The following is a 16,887-nucleotide window of genomic DNA, read 5'->3' as shown; positions in this document are numbered from 1 at the left end:
AGGTGCAGTGACCTCTGGGTGTGGACTGGAAAGGGCATGAGGGGCTCCTGGGGCGGTGGTGTCTGTGCCTCAACTTGGGGGCGGTCACAAGGCCTGTACATATGTGAAGTCCCATCCATCTGTACTCATAAGATTTGTTATTTTACTGAGCGTAAGTGATGCCTCAAATAACTACTAAAAAGGGGTGATGGTAAATCCTGCCTGATCCTTCAAACCCCATCTCCTCCTGCCCCGCCCTCAACCCTTTCCTTAATCTCCCAGCCACACACCATCCCCTAGAGCAAAGATGTTGTTTTTTGCTGTTTTTTCCCCATACGTGGATTCAAGATCATTGCAAATATCAACCGTACATTTGAAGATTAAAGTGAAAGTCATTCTTGACTCCACCCCATCCTTTCCCTCCTGCTCACCACATTCCTGTTCATTTCCAGAGAAACACTGTGGCCTGGTGGGGGTGGGGGTGTCTCTTCTTCCAGAGGGTCTCTAAGCTTTTACATCCATACATCCATATGGATGGAAATAAGTGCCCCTTTCACCATGGCTTTTATACACACACACACACACAGACACACACAACATCACACTGGGGCCATGTCTTCTTCCTTGCTTGTTTTGTAGAATAGCAAGCCTTAGAAATCTTTCCACATGCATATGTATAGTTCTACCATTTTACATCAGCTGCTACACAATATTCCATAACATGGGCATACCGTAGGCTGTATTTAACCAAATCACCCTTGGAAGAGACTAAAGTTTTATTTTTCTGCACGTCTCCAGGATGACCGTCGACGTGGCAGCACACATTCTAGCACCCGCTTCCTTTGCCCATGCTCAGGTAGATGCTGAGAAGTGAAATTGGGAACCATGGCATGTGTGCACTTTTTGTGTCAATAGATACGTCAGATGGTTCTCCAGAAAAGACCATTCGAACTTACATTCACACAAACAGCATACGTGAATCCTCTTTCCACACATCTTGGCTAATACTTTTTTTTTTTTTTTTGAGACAGAGTCTGGCTCTGTTGCCCAGGCTTGAGTGCAGCGGCGTGATCTCGGCTCACTGCAACCTCCACCTCCCAGGTTCAAGCAATTCTCCTGCCTCAGTCTCCCAAGTGGCTGGGACTACAGGCCTGTGCCACCTCACTTGGCTAACTTTTTATATTTTTAGTAGAGACGGGGTTTCACCATGTTGGCCAGGCTGGTCTCGAACTCCTGACCTCATGATCCACCCGCCTTGGCCTCCCAAAGTACTGAGATTACAGGCGTCAGCCACTGCACCTGGCCACTTGGCTAATACTTGACATGATCATTTCCTCATTTCTGCCCATCAGATAGGTGAAACGTTGTATCTTGTTTTAACTTGTTTGCCCTCATTCCTAGTGAGTTGAGCATTTTTCTATGTTGCCCTTTGTCATTTCTCTCCCATAAATTGTTTGTTTATATCCTTTGCCTGAATTTTTGCTGGGTTGTTTATCTTTTCCATATTACTCTAGGGAGGCAGTTACAGATTCTGTGTGTGAATCTTTTGTTCTATGTGGTGTAATGTTTTCTGCGAGTCTGTGGCTAATGTCTTCACTGTACTGATATGGAAATGTTAAATGTCGATGTAGACAAAAGTATGTATTTTTCATTTTAGCCCTGTGTATTTTTGTCTTGTTTAAGGTCTTTTGATACCCAGGTTACATTTTCTTTCTTTCTTTCTTTCTTTCTTTTTTTTTGAGACGGACTTTCACTCTTGTCGCCCAGGCTGGAGTGCAGTGATGTGATCTTGGCTCACTGCAACCTCTGCCTCCTGGGTTCCAGCAATTCTCCTGTCTCAGCCTCCCGGGTTCCAGCAATTCTCCTGTCTCAGCCTCCCAAGTAGCTTGGATTACAGGCGTGTGCCACCACACTCAGCTAATTTTTGTATTTTTAGTAGAGACGCGGTTTCATCATGTTGGCCAGGCCGGTCTCGAACTCCTGACCTCAAGCGATCCACCTGCCTTGGCCTCCCAAAGTGCTGGGATTACAGGCATGAGCCACCGAGTCCGGCCCATTTTCTTATATTTGTGTGCATTGTCTGTATAGTTCTGCTTGATGTTTAGGTCATAAGTCTGTCTTTGTTTTGGGGAACGGGGTGAGGGTGAGGCTTGATTTTATTTTTCTCCCACAGAACAGGCAAGCATCTCAACACCATTCATTGCCACCCATTAGGGTGTGAACAGCTCCCTTATTGCATCTTAAGTTCATGGCACACGGCTCTGTCTCTGAACCTTCCATTATATCCTATTGATCTCTTCCTCTACTTCCGTCGGTGCCACGGTGTTTCGTTCACAACGTCTTTATTATCTATTGAAAACGGGGAATCACTGCTCTCCACTCTTCTTCCTCTTCCTCTCTTTTCGCACTGTTTTAGCACTTACTCTTCGTGGTGTATTTAGAATCCATTTGCAAATGTCCCTGACAACGTGTGTGGAGATATGGATTGACGCTGTGCAGAACGTGTGGATTTGAAAGGGAAGAACGGACGGTCGTGCAGTCTCAGGCTCCCTGCTCAGGAGTGGAGCAACTTCCTCCTCCCTCTCTTGAGAGCACGGTAACGTCTTGCAGGAGAGTTTTACAATCATCTTTACAAAGATCTCACTCATTAATTAGGTTTACTAGCATATGTTTCAAAGGTCTTGCTGCTATTGTAAACGAAATCTTACGTATTCTATTGCGTCTTCTAATCAGACAGTGCTGATCAGTAAGAATTGTTCTGTATTTGCAATTTTTCTTTTAGTCCCTATGATTTATGGTGTTGGTTAATTAGGTTTTCTATGTGGGCCATGATATATCTGCAAATATTGTTAATGGTGTCTCTTCCTTTTCGATATCTATGCTTAGTTTTTCCTTGTTCTGTGCATTATCAAGGACCTATATTAAATACTGTTTGTGATAGTGATAGCAGGCATCTTTACTATGTTCTTGACTTCAAAGGAACAGCTTCTGATATGTTTTTTCTTTTTGAAGACAGGGTCTCGTTCTGTCACCCAGGCTGCAGTGCAGTGGCATAATCATGGCTCACTGCAGCCTCAACCTCCCAGGCTCAATCAATCCTCTCACCTCAGCCTCCTGAGTAGCTAGGAATACAGGCACCCACTACCACACCTGGCTAATTATTTTTGTACTTTTTTTTTGGTAGAGATGAGGTTTTGCCAGGTTGGCCAGGCTGGTCTCGAACTCTTGGGCTCAAGCGATCCACCCATCTTGGCCTCCCAAAGTGCCGGGATTTCAAAATGACACATGACAATAACCATTTTCTCTGTTTTCTGAATGTTGCATGTTTACAATACCCTGGATTGTATTCCTGTTTAGTGCCAAAAAATGGTTTCAAAATTATAATCCAATTCCTTGCAGGCCAAAAGGATGCTGGAATAAAACAAACCAGAGCTTCTTCCCCAAATCCCAGTGAGGTTCCTGCCTCTGGGCAGGAAGGAGTGGCCTTTGCTCCTGGGGAAAGGAACTAAAGAGGATTCTGGAGGACTCTGGGCTCCCACAGCCTCTGGGACTCTCAGGCCTCCTCTAGGGGGAAACATGGCCAGAGCCTGGGGAAGACAAATTGAATGCTGCACACGCTGACCGGCTGTGGCCCCTCACCTCACAGCCTAGGAGCTACTTGCTGTAAGGCCACTGTGCAGATGAGAGACATCGGTCTCCACAGTGTTCAACCATTCAGCCAAGATCACGGCCAGTGAGCTGTGGAGAAGGAACCCACATCTGCCTGGATCACGATTCTTTCCACCACTGGGTAGAAGGTAAGTGAGGAATCTGAGTGTCTGGCAGCATTTCTGGAAAATAACTGAGTATTATCATTAGAAGACATTATCATTAGAACCCAAGGGAATTCTTGGTGAAGGCCCATGCTTGTCACACCCAGTCCTACATGGGACTGGCCAAGGCCACTGCTCAGCCAAGGGGAAACTATGTGTTTGAGAGACAAGGGGTTCAGTGAATCCTGTGCTGTTCCCATGGGGGGAACCCTACACAAACCCAGGCACTAGGGCGTCCACCAAAATAATGGTGAGGAGGAGGACAGAGAGGAGAGGGGAGGTGCAGTCAACAGGCTCCCCACTTTGGTGGAGCAGCAAAAATAATGGCGAGGAGGACAGAGAGGAGAGGGCAGGTGCAGTCACAAGTCTCCCGCTTTGGTGTAGCAGCAAGGGACACATTTCTCCCTAGTGTCTTAGAGGAGCATGAATTAAGAATGTATGATTTGAAAAAAAGTAAAAGTGGGTGGGCACGATGTCTCATGTCTGTCATCCCAGCACTTTGGGAGGCAGAGGCAGGTGGATCACCTGAGGTCAGGAGTTCAAGACCAGCCTGGCCAACATGGTGAAACTCTGCCTCTACTAAAAATACAAAAATTAGCCAGGCATGGTGGCACACGCCTGTAGTCCCAGTTTGTTGGGAGGCTGAGGCAGGAGAATCGCTTGAACCCAGGAGGTGGAGGTTGCAGTGAGCTGAGATTGTGCCACTGCACTCCAGCCTGGGTGACAGAGTGAGACTCCGTCTCAAAAAAAAAAAAAAAAAAGAAAAAAGTCATAAAAGTAAGACGTTTAAAAAGGAATTTCCGGGTTTCAGTTCACTGTCTCATTGCAGTTGAGCTGCTGGCATCAAGAAAATTCCATGGTCTCTGGAGGACCTGGCTATGCAGACGGTGGTCGGTGGACATCCCAGTCATTTAATACCAACCACTTGGCCCAGGGGGAAGCAGTCACTTGTGGCCCTCTGGGGGGTCTTATCCCATGGGAGCAAGTGAGGAACATTGCCAACCTCTCCGTCACAAGTGAGTGGCCCATTGTGTGTAGATCACCAATAAGAACCCCCATGTGGTCCCCACAGGCCTGTGAATAGACAGAGGTAGCAGGATCAGGTCCCATTTTCTGGCAAGGGTCTTAGGATGAAACTATAGGTGTAGAAAGATGCTCCCAGTCTGAGCCAGATGCATGCCTTGGAAGGCCCAGGGGGGAAGCTGTGGTCATGGTCCTGCCTCTCCACATGCTGTCAGCAGTGATGCTTGTCAGATATGTTTGGTTCTCATCCTTCTGGGCACAAGGAAAAGACTGCACATCCTGGCTCCTTGTGGTTGGGTGGGGCCAGTGACAGGCTCTGACCAATGAGTGTGGAGTGGAAATGACACCACAATATCCATGTCAAAGCGACGAATTGTCCATGTGAGACTCCCTGGGACACCCCTTCCTTCAGGCACAGCAGCCAGCAGTGTTCACATGTCCTCCTGCCACGGGCGGAGCCTCCCTGCTGACATGTGGTGGCCGTGCAACATGCATGAGGAAGAAGCTTTTACACCGCTGAAGGCAGGTTTTTTTTGGTCACTGAAGCAGAGCTTAGCCTATGCTGACTATTGCACCTCTAATTCTTCTCCTCTTTGGGGGACCCAAAACTCTAGCATTTCCTTGCACATAGTGGGAGTGCAATTAATGGATGGATGGGTGGATCATAGAATGGTCCAAAGCCCTCCAGAATCTCAGCAGTGGCCCAGAGAGCTGGGCACTCACAAAGTACGGAATTTCTTCTTTCCCCAGATCATGCTGCCTGTGCGGTGTTATTCTCACAAGGGAGGCCAGTCTTGGGAAGGGCAAGTAAGTTGTAACCCAAATAGTGGGATGTTGTACAGAAGGAAGATGTCTCCCCTGATCAAAATTACCTTCTTTCCATCCAGCCAGGTTACCGGTTCCTCCAGGTGCAGAAACATGGGCCAGTGGCTGAGTCCCGGCTCCACGAGATGTTGGGAGAAGGCAGCACACATTGAGGAGAAGCAAGGAGGTAGAGGCAACTTCTCAAACCTGTGTGTGTGTGTGCGTGCATGGGGGTGAGCATGGGGATGAGTGAACATGTGAGTGTGCATGTCTGTGAGAGTAAGTGTAAGTGTGCATGTGTGTTAGTGTGTGGGTGTGAGCATGTGTGAGAGTGAGTGTGCAGGGCAGTGAGTGTGTAGGTGTGCATGTGGGTGTGATTGTGAGTGTGCATGCTGTGTTAGTGAATGTGAGTGTATATGTGTGAGGGTGCATGAATGTGAGTGTGAGTGTGTGTGGATGTATGTGAGTGTGCATGTGTGTGAGAGTATGCATGGCTGTGAGAGTGAGTGCATGTGAGTGTGTGTGAGGATGTTTGAGTATGCATGTGTGCACAAGTGTGAGTGGGCATGAGTGTGCGTGTAAGTTAGTGAGTGTGTGCATATGTGCATGAATGTGAGCTGCATTTCTGCCACTTCAAGCTGAAGCTGAGCCCTGACTGACACAGTTTTCTTATTTCTCCGAGAGCAGCACCACTCCTGATGGTCTCCTCCAAAGCCCCAGGAAACTCTTGTTAGCAATCTTAGATTAAATTCAGAGAGTTTCTGGATCACGACAGGAAGCTGTGTCCAGCACGAAGGTGTCCTGTGAACAGGCTCAATCACAAGCTCTGCAGAGACGGGAGGTGACAGAGGCCCCAGAAAGCCAGTTCCCGACAACGCCAATACTGCACGTTTATCAGCTGCGGCAACAGCCGGCTGGAGGCGGTGGCAGCACCTCAATGCCCTTGCCTCGTCTTCAAGATTCTTCTGTTTGATGTTGCGTCCTCACTGTTCCTCTGCTGAGGAGCTGTAGTGTGGCTCACAACTACGCGATGACTCTCCAGATTCAAAGACCACATCTCACCCTCTCTAAAGCCCCCAGGGGCCCAGCGCAGTGCCGTGTGCAGAAGGATTGATGAGCATTTGCTGAGCCGGGTGATGATCCCATGGGCGTTGTTTCCTCTGCCCTCAGTCTCCAGCCTGCAGACGCCTGAATGGATTCTGGAGAGGTGTGCGTTGGACTCTGAAGGTCCTCTGAGCCCATCCAGGATAAAGATGCTCTCTCCCAGGCGTCTGCTCAGCCGCCGGCTATCTGCAGGACATTGCGCACCAGGTATCTTCAAGCTGCTTCTGGCTGGATTTAGGGCATGATGGAAACATCAAGACAACTGTAGTTCTGCCACGGGGTCCCACATCTGCTCATCCTGGGACAGCCAGGGTGTGCTAGGACACCCAGGAAGTGGCAGCAGGTTTCAGCACCCTGGAGAGGGCCAGGCCCCTGTGGCTGGTCAAGCTCCTCAGTGGTAAGGGAGCAGCTCAGGAAGGCCCCGCCCAGGATGATGAGGGGAACAGGAATGAAGTCAGCAGGTGGGCGGGAGGAACTTGACTCAGAGCAGTGGGAGGGCAGGAAGCGTGCTGGGGAGGAGCCCTTGAGAGGCCATCACCTGGGGAAGCCCCTGCTGTCCCAGGGACAAGGGAAGACTCCTCCTTGATTCCCCAGAAGGACAGAGTGGCTGCAGTCAAATCCATCCACGGGGCAGATTTTCCCCACGGCCCAGTCCCCTGACCCTAGTGGCCCTCCCACAGACATGCCCTGCAGGGCCCAGGACACTGGCCCTCGATGGGCCCTGAGCCAGTGCCACCTGTGTGTGCACTGATGAAGGTCAGGCACTTTACTGGAGGAAGGAGGAGCAGAAAGAGGAGAAGGAAACATTAACTCCTAAATCACAAGGCAGAAAGGATTCCTGAATCAAATCAGCCAAATCTGCCTCCTAGGTGGTTCCAGACCTGCCCCCTCCGCTCCCCGTTTCTTAGGGCGCGGCAGCAACGTTAACCCGGCTCCACTGCACATCCTCCTGGCCCTGGCCCTGCACCCTTGGCCCCTGCACATCTCATGGCTGGCACCTCTGTACGGGCTCTCATTTCACGTTTCACCTTCAAATTGTCCTCTGTGAACACGTGTATGCATGCACATTTATTGATCTATTTGTTTACGTTTGTTTGATGATCCAGTTGCAGTCTCTTTTCATTAGAAAGCTAGGCTTGTTCCAAGCATAGTATGTGCTTGTTTTGACTTCTTTTGAAAACGAAAGCACCTGAAACCTCCCACAGCTAATTAGCCTGCCAGGATTTGTTTAACGGCAGAGACAGAAAAATCCCCTCAATGCAGCCACGCAGCTCAGCAAGAGGGCGGAGGGAAAGATGCACCCCAGCCTCTTGACTCAGGTATTTAAGAGGAAAACACGTCCTTCCGTCCTTCTGGGATGGGCAGAGGGCGGTGGCCTGCAGGCCGGCGTGGGTTGGCAGGAACGCCTGGGCTGACAGCTTTTCCTTCTGCCTTTCTGCTTCGCATCTGTCTCCCCAGAGACAGCAGACACGCCCAGCACCACGGTGGGCACGGAGACTCAGCCCCAGCCCTGAGAAGCGGCCCCAGATCCTGAGTTATTTAACAAGCAGAAGTGAGTAAATGATGTCCGAGGCTCCATCCCTCCCATCCCTGCTAATGGCTCATCAGTCACAGGCAGTTACAGGGAACGGGGGAAGCCACCATCAGGGAGGTCCGTTTACTGCAGGATAGATGATTCGAATTAAGATTTCCACCTCCAATCCAAATCATGGAAACAAGACATTACATTTGATTACAGCCAATTAAAATAGCAGTCATCCTACCTTGGAGTGATCTCCTGCCTTATGTGGGCGAAGCCTCCGAGTCTTTCTATGTTATTTCCTCATTTGTGCCTAAAAAGTTCCTTCTAGGGAAGAAGGGCCCAGCATCATCCTGCCCACTGTGCAGATGGAGAACCCGAGGCTCAGAGGTGCTTTCATGCACTTCCCAACCTCCCAGAGGCCTGGAGAGCAGGGGCCGGCTGCGCTTCTCCTCCCATGCTCTGCTCCTGAGCCAGGAGTTTCCCCAGCCAGGCCCCTGCCCCGAGCCCAGGTTGGGCCATGATTTCCTCCTTAGCCTGCCTCGGTCTCATCCTCTGGCCTCCAATAATAGGGCACTTCTTCCAGGCAGCCGAGCCCAAGCCTCATGCTCCTATGCAGCCTTTCAGGAAGTCCGTGTGCTTCTGCCTTTAGAATAACCTTAGCGGCAGACGTGTCCCAGTGCTGCTCTCATGAGATTTGCCCTGGGATTCTCTTCCGCACCCATGGCCTCTCCTTGGGGTCCTGCGGGACACACCCCAGGCTGCTGCCTGCACCCAGGCCCTGCACTCCCCTCACAACTGCCTGGGGTCCCTCCCCAGCCTGTGTCAGTGGGTGTCACCCTCTGCTTGTACCCCGCAGGGGCTACACCTGCCCTTCAGAACCTGTGCCATCCCAATGGCAGCAGAGGAGGCCTTGGTCCTCCCCAAGGGCCCGTGCGCTCCCCGGGGCCCCGGATCCCTGCAGGGCGTTGTGCCTGTGCCCTGTGACCAGTTCTGGTGCATGGGCTGTGAACTGTAGGGACAGGAGAGGGCCCAGGGAGCTCCCCATCCTCTCTCCCAGAGGCTGGTCTGGGTTCTGTCCCTGCACCACAACTTCCACACCCCTGCAGGCTTAAAACAGCCCTAGCTATGGTCTCACGATTCCTGTGGTGCGGCCTGGGCAGCCCTTTCCTCTCTCACACAAGAAACTCCAAGGAAGGAAGCAGAGAAGGAGCCCAGACCTCCTGTTCTGAGGTTGTCCCCAGACCCTCCTGTCCTGCAGGCCTCCCGTGGTCAGGCAAACAAAGGGCACCCTAACAATAGACTCAGCAGGGCAGTCCCAGCAGGGGCATACCAGGCTTGCTGGCTGTCCCCAGTCCAAGGCCCCCTCTGTCTTCTTGAGCCCACCAGGGGGTGGTCCAGCCCCAGGAGGCCCTTCCTCTCTTCAGGGCCACAGTCACTGGGGACCTATCTGTGTTCATGGTGCTGCCTGTGCCTGCTCTGGTGTCTGATGGGGCTGAGACAAACCCCACTGTGAGCTGAGTCCCAGAGAAGGCGGCAGGGAGGGGGTGGGGAGTGGAGGAACACTAAGAATTCCATGCAAATGATATGCAAATGAGCAGCACATGCTCGGGTTTGGATCCTGTTTTCTTCCTGGCCTCATTCCTGCTGGACTGTGAACCTGCCCTACTTTCTGTCTCCCAGTTATAGACTTTTTGGGAAAAACATTTTTAGCTGCCAGCACTCTCCCAAGTCCAACAGAGCCAGAGCGAGGCTGTGAGACCCCACCCACGACCTGGGGATGGAGCTTCCCTCCCCACCATCTGCAGGCTGTGCCCCCAGCCCGCCCCCGAGTTCTTCTCTCCTCCATGCTCTGCCTGAGTCCCCTCCTCCAGGAAACCTTCTCTGACCAGTGCAGGCCACAGGGTCCTCATGGAGTTGTGGGGGTACAGCAGACAGGACACTGGGCAGGTGACCATGAGCTAGTGAGAGTGGGAAGGACTCATAAAACTCATTTGAGAGGAGAATTTGAGCTGTGCAAATTTGTATCCATCTATCCATCCACTCATCCATCCATCCATCCATCCGTCCATCCATCCATCCATCCATCCATCCACTCTTTCACCTATCCATTCATCTATCCACCCACCCATCCATCCATCCATTCATCCACTCTTTCATCTATCCATTCATCCACACACCTATCCATTCATCTATTCATTCTTCATTCATTCACTCATCCATCCATTCATTCATTCATTTACCTATGTATTCATTCATTAATTCATCCTCCCTCTTATCCATTTATTGATCAGTCATTTTGTTCATTCATCAATCCACTTCTCCATTCAACAAATAGGGGACAACTGAGACTGAGACCAAGACCAAGTCCTGTCCCTCGTTGGGCTTGTTTGTGCTGCAGACAAAGAGTAACCAAAATAATCCACGTTAAAGCATTGGGTGGTGATAAGGGAAGAAAAATCAAATAGGTGAAGGTCAGCGTGACATGGCAGGGGTGTGAGTGGGGCTCCTTCAGATGCGTGGTCAGCAGCAGAAGGTGTTCGAGCCACAGGGGCTGACTCCTGGGGACGGGGAGCAGGTGGAGAGGAGGAGGCCTGGGATGAGCCTGGCAGGAAGAGGAACGCCCATCGAGGAGACTCAGGGGCGGGTGCCTCACGGGGACCGTGGCCAGGCTGGGGTCGGGCGCAGTGCAGCAACACCAGACTGAGGAGGACAACGCCCACACTGGAGACTCGCAGTTCCATCCGGACTTCGTGGGGCTGAAGTGGGTCCTTCTTCCTGCTCCGTCTCGGGGATATGAGGGGCACCCTGGCAGCAGGAGAGCTCCGTATACTAACAGCAGCCCCTATTTAAGAATTCTTGTAGCCAGGCATCCTCATCACCTCCTGTTTCTGAAATAGGCCTATCTTGTCCTCATTGGTGTTAGTGACACAAACCCCACCGGAAGAACCTAAGCCCTGAAAGGGGATGAATGGGTGAATCTAGGGGAGGGGCAGAGCGACCTGATTTGAGGTCTGGGTGAACCCAGGGCTCAGGTCACTATCACCAAGGCCTGATCTACCCCGGCTCTGCTTCTTCCACGTGGACTCCAGTATCCAGCAGGCTCTGTCCACTGGTCCCAGGGGCGCAACCTGTGCCACGCCCCCTCAGGTCACAGGCAGTGAGAAAGGCCAGAGCCTCTCAGCCTGTTACCTTGCATCTGATTGGCTCTGATGGAGTCACACCCCTATGCCTGAGCCAATCACGTGCTCTGGGACAGCCGTGTGCTGATTGGCTGTGACTCAGTCATGTGATCTGTCCCTGGACTGGGGATGTCCCCAAACCACGTGGACTGAGGCTGGGTGAAGGGTGATCCTCAGGGGGCTGTCCCAGGCACTGGGGAATGGCTGCCGAGTGGTGTCCCTGGGAGAGCATCAATTTCCCTGCTTTACAGAGAAGGGAACCGTGCTCAGTGGTGAGGATAGCTCCGGGATCGCACAGCACAGCTGTCAGGGTCAGCACTGGGAGTTGGACCTGCCTGGAAGGCCTGGGCTCTGATCGCTGGTTGAACTGTCCTTGGCCTGCCTCTGGCCCTGAGCCACAAGTCAGCTCTGGAGATGCCTGGGTGGCAAAGGCACGCCCCATAGACCCTCTCCATTTTACCCACAACCTGACAATGAGCCCAGCACAGGCAAGGACCCGCAGACAGTGCTATAAATCTACCCCTCCATGGTAAACTGCAAAGCAGCCATTAAGTCTTCAGGAAACACATACTGTATGGCAATTAAAATGATGTTCTCCCCCTCCGTCTCAGGGATGAGACATGTGAAGACCAGTGAGAAGTACTCATCTTTTACAATGAATGTCAACAGACTCTTACAAATGAATTCACCCCAGACTACATTGTCAGCTCCTGGGGACAGGTTTAAATCGCCTTCTGTGTCTGTAAGTATCAGCTTGTCCTGGAGTCGACCCCAGATCTGAGGAGCACAAATGCTAGCTTGGAAGCCTGAGGTCTCCGGGCTCCTGCACAGACAGACAGCCGGACAGACAGACACAACACATCCCTGGGCTCCTGTCCTTCTGCCCCCCACAGTCCTCTCTCAGGGTGGGTGTCCCGTTGCACAGGCAGAAGTGGGGCTTGCTCTTGGCTCCTCCAGGCACCTCTGTCTCCTGACCCACAGCCTGGGGCGGTGGGATAAGATAGGGAGGGGCCTGATGAGTGCAGCACCAGGAGAGACACTCAGCTGGACACACTGCTCCGTCCGTGCTGGGTCTTTAGACAGGTGTCCATTGTGCTTGGCCCGTGCTCCACTCTGACTGAAAAATGCTCCAGCCTGATTGGATGGTGCTCCATTGTGATTGGCCCATGCTCCATCCTGATTAGATCATGATCCATTCTTTGTGGTTCCGGATCCATTCTCATTGAGGTATGCTCCATCCTGATTGGCAAATCTTTCATCTTGATTGGCCCCTGCTCCAGTCTGTGTGGTCTGTGGTCAATTCTGATTGGTCCATGCACCATTTAAGTCGGTGCTCTATTTTAATAGTTCAGTGCCCTGGGGAATATGTTCCCAATTGGAACTTCCCACTGGTTTGGAAATAACTGGGAAATTCTCCCCACCCCATCACCTCTCTGCGGTTCATCCCTAAGATTCCTGCCCAGCATTCTGCACCCTTGAGCACATTCTAGCCCATTCCATTGTCTCTAAGGGAGAAAAGGCTCAGGGAAGGGTTGGAAGCAATTAGGAAAAGGGAACAAGTCTGGGTTTCTTTTAAATCCTGACGTTTTCAGCATTTGCAGATTCCCCAGGGCCAGATGCTTAGCCATCTGCATGGAGCACTTTCTTCTGGAAACGATTTCCTGCCTCCCAAATGGCACAATTCTTGACTGTGACGAGGGCCATATCACTGCTTCAGGAACAGACGCTCGCTGCTGGCACCCAGAGAGGGAAGGCTGTCTGGTTCTGGAATCTCATTTTCCAATCCTGTAATGATATGCAACTGTGTTCACACTACACTCTGCAGCTGAGAGGCCCCTCCCCAGCCTGAGCTCAACTCCCCTCAACCCTTCCCCGGCACAGAGCGACTCTCAGACTCGGGGTTCCCCTGTTCCCACCCCAAAATGTCTCCTCTGCAACCTGGTACAGTGCCAGATCCCAGGGGTGCACCTCCTATCCTCTAGGTAAGCATTGCCCCTCGGAAGCTCTTTTACAATTAAAACCTGCCAGGGAACTCAACCCCGCTCTCAAGGTCACCGAGTGCTCACATCTGCTTTTTATGGTGCCCCAAGAACCTTTCCCTCCTATTCCACCAAGAACGCACTGGTTTCCCATGGAAATGACCCCCCCGGTTCTCAGATCACGTGTCTGTCCCAGCTCTGGGATGGATGTTGATGAGGCCTGGCCAATCAGAGCATCTTGATCAGGGCACCTGGTGCTGGATGGACACAACCCCCAGGCAGTGAAAGCCAGAGGGACCCACGTCTGGGCTTTGACAGAGGACTGGGAGGATGGATCTCTTCATAAATGTCCCTGAGAGGAGGGGAGTGGGCTTGGCACTGCAGGTGGAGGGGTTGGCCCCACATGGCTGAGCTCAACCAGGAGAGGAGCCAGACAGGCAGCAGAGTCAGAGAGAAGGAGACAGAGAGGCAGACACAGAGAGACAGAGAGGTCCTGGTGGCTTCTCCCGGGCCCATCCATCAAGCTGTACCTGCAGGTGCACAACCCTGGACCCTTCAGTTGGTTTGAGTTGGGTTTTTTGTCTCCTAACAGAGTCCTAAATATGGAGAAGACATCAGAGAGGGAGGTGGAGAGGCTTTGACAAACCTCCAGTTTACAAGCAGCACCTCCAGACTGGAGACTGCTCCCCGTTTCCTCCCAGCACCCACCCACGGAAGCAGCTGGTGCCCATGGCAGGGACGGCTGAGGGATGTGTCCAGGACGCCCTCCCAGGAGGCTCGGTGTTTGGGCTCCTCAGCTCATCCATCAGCACAGACATCCTAGGTCCTCCCCACTGGAGGGACTGGGGTGGAGAAGGGACCACTTCACCCAAGGTCTGAATGAAAAGGCTTCCACAGGTGAGGTGAGGACGGCAGGGGTGAAGGTGAAGCCTGGACATGACCCAGAAGGGTGGACATTGGCCTTGACCAACTGGCAGAGCCCCAGGGGATGGAGTGAGATTGATGCCCCCAGGCCTGGCTGGCACAGAGCCAAGGAAAACACCTGCGTCAGAGCTTCCTTCCACCCACCCCCTATGCCGACCCCTCACCTAGCTGTGGAGTCCCCAGAGCTAGAGAGGACCCTCCCTTCCTGCCCACTCCCTAGCAGGGTAACCACTGCCCAAGACTCGTCTTTACCTCACTGAGAAGTACTTGGCTGGTCCGTTTCCCCTTAGAACTGCAGAGGTCGATGCAGCGGCAGGGGTCACCAACCCTGTCACCTGGGCAGGGCTTGCAGATAGTGCTTGATGGGCCAAGTCCAGTTCCCAGGTGGAGCTTTAGCCCATGGAATCCTTCAACATCAGAGCACACAGAACCCCCTTAAACCTAATCGATTTTTTTTTGCCAGTGTTCTGTGGTAGAGATGGGTGTCGTTCACGTAATCTGCCTTCTGCAGATGGAATCTACGGCAGCTCAATGTGACCCTGAATCTCACAGAGCCAAAGAGGATGTCCTGGAGTCTATTTCTTAGCTCACACAGGTGTATTTTCTGCAGGGTGGATTCCTAGAGGGAAGACGTAAGAGCTGAGCACCATCAGTGTCCCCACGTGAGCCCAGGGGCTGGAGAGTCTGTTGCTGGTCATGCACCATGTTCCCCTCAGAGCCCCTCACCACCCTCATCTGTCCCCTCACCACCCTCATCTGCCTCCTCACCACCCTCATCTGTCTCCTCACAACCCTCATCTCTCTCCTCACCACTCTCATCCGTCCCCTCACCACCCTCATCCGTCTCCTCACCACCCTCATCTCTCTCCTCACCACCCTCATCTGTCCCCTCACCACCCTCATCTCTCTCCTCACCACCCTCATCTCTCTCCTCACCACCCTCATCAGTCTCCTCACCACCCTCATCTCTCTCCTCACCACCCTCATCTGTCCCCTCACCACCCTCATCAGTCTCCTCACCACCCTCATCTGTCCCCTCACCACCCTCATCAGTCTCCTCACCACCCTCATCTCTCTCCTCACCACCCTTATCTGTCCACTCACCACCCTTATCTCTCTCCTCACCACCCTTATCTGTCTCACCACCCTCATCTGTCTCCTCACCACCCTTATCTGTCCCCTCACCACTCTTATCTGTCCCCTCACCACCCTTATCTGTCCCCTCACCACCCTCATCTCTCTCCTCACCACCCTCATCTCTCTCCTCACCACCCTTATCTGTCCACTCACCACCCTTATCTGTCTCACCACCCTTATCTGTCCCCTCACCACCCTTATCTGTCCCCTCACCACTCTTATCTGTCCCCTCACCACCCTTATCTGTCCCCTCACCACCCTCATCTGTCTCCTCACCACTCTTATCTGTCCCCTCACCACCCTTATCTGTCCCCTCACCACTCTTATCTGTCCCCTCACCACCCTCATCTGTCTCCTCATCACCCTCATCTGTCTCCTCCCCACCCTTATCTGTCCCCTCACCACCCTTATCTGTCCACTCACCACTCTCATCTCTCTCCTCACCACCCTCATCTGTCTCCTCACCACCCTCATCTGTCTCCTCACCACCCTCATCTCTCTCCTCACCTTCTCATCCCCAACCTGGCACCCACTGGGACCTCCAGCTCCTCCACACCCAATTCCCTTTCCCTTCCTCCGCCACTCCCACATTCTTACCTACCCCATGCTGCAAAAGAGACTCAATACATTGATGTGTCCAACTCACAAGATTCCCCCTCTGACTTTGCAACAGGGAGAACCTCTGCCCCAGGTTAGGGCCAGCGTCATCCTTTCAAACACTCTCTTGCATCTGGACTGACTGCCCCCAGTTTTGACAGTACCTCAGTGTGCAGCATCATCCCAGGCCCTGCTTCCCAGGCACCGCCCCATGGGGTGAGCAGCCTCCTGGTCTCTGACTCCCTCCTCCCTCTGGTTCCTCCCTCTGACTGCCCCGCCCCTGCCCACCCAGATGCATTCAGGAAAGCCAGGGGCTTGTGTTTGAAAATCATTTTCCTCCCACAGGGCCCCGAGCCTGAACCAGGCCTGGTCAGGGGGTCTCTACGCCGTCCCCCGGCCCCACAGCCCCGTACATGGGGAAGGCACACGTGGTTGGGCTCTGATGCAGCTCAGGACCCCCCTCCTCCTTGGAGCCACGTGGCTGAGAAAAAGTTGCCTCCTGTGTGCCGGACCCTCCCATGGGGAGCACTTGCTGGGTGCCTCTGTGGCCCTGAGACACTGCTGCAGAATGGAGATAAAGTCACTGGCTGGCTGTCCCCTGGCCCACCCGCCTTCCCATGTGTCCACAAAGGATGGCCTCAGGCTGCTTGGGGCTGTGCTGGACGACCCCCATGTGGCCACCCAAGGGCATGTTGGGGTGAAACATTACCCAGGTTACTATCCTGGGCACTCTGGGGTCCTTTGGGGCCTGCTGTGTGGGCCACCCTGGCTGGCGGCCTCTCCTGAGTCTACAGTTGGGAGCTGGCACCAGCTCTAGACTCAGGCTG

The 16,887-nt window shown here is 52.8% G+C and overlaps 2 long non-coding RNA genes across 2 annotated transcripts; one reads left to right on the top strand and one right to left on the bottom strand.

Moving 5' to 3' along the window:
- Positions 1 to 315: 315 nt before the first annotated feature.
- LOC117975255 (uncharacterized) lies at positions 316 to 8,491 on the top strand. Its single transcript, XR_004665519.3, has 3 exons — positions 316 to 5,621; positions 5,702 to 5,805; positions 6,306 to 8,491. It is a non-coding gene; the product is annotated as an uncharacterized LOC117975255 (long non-coding RNA).
- A 2,096-nt stretch (positions 8,492 to 10,587) lies between these two features.
- Positions 10,588 to 16,241, bottom strand: LOC117975254 (uncharacterized). Its single transcript, XR_004665518.3, has 3 exons — positions 16,061 to 16,241; positions 14,579 to 14,945; positions 10,588 to 13,208 (listed from the first exon to the last, which is right to left on the bottom strand). It is a non-coding gene; the product is annotated as an uncharacterized LOC117975254 (long non-coding RNA).
- Positions 16,242 to 16,887: the final 646 nt, after the last annotated feature.

The sequence above is a fragment of the Pan paniscus genome, chromosome 10 (assembly GCF_029289425.2).
Source record: "Pan paniscus chromosome 10, NHGRI_mPanPan1-v2.0_pri, whole genome shotgun sequence".
NCBI lineage: Eukaryota > Metazoa > Chordata > Mammalia > Primates > Hominidae > Pan > Pan paniscus.
This window is presented reverse-complemented; position numbering and strand designations above follow the sequence as displayed.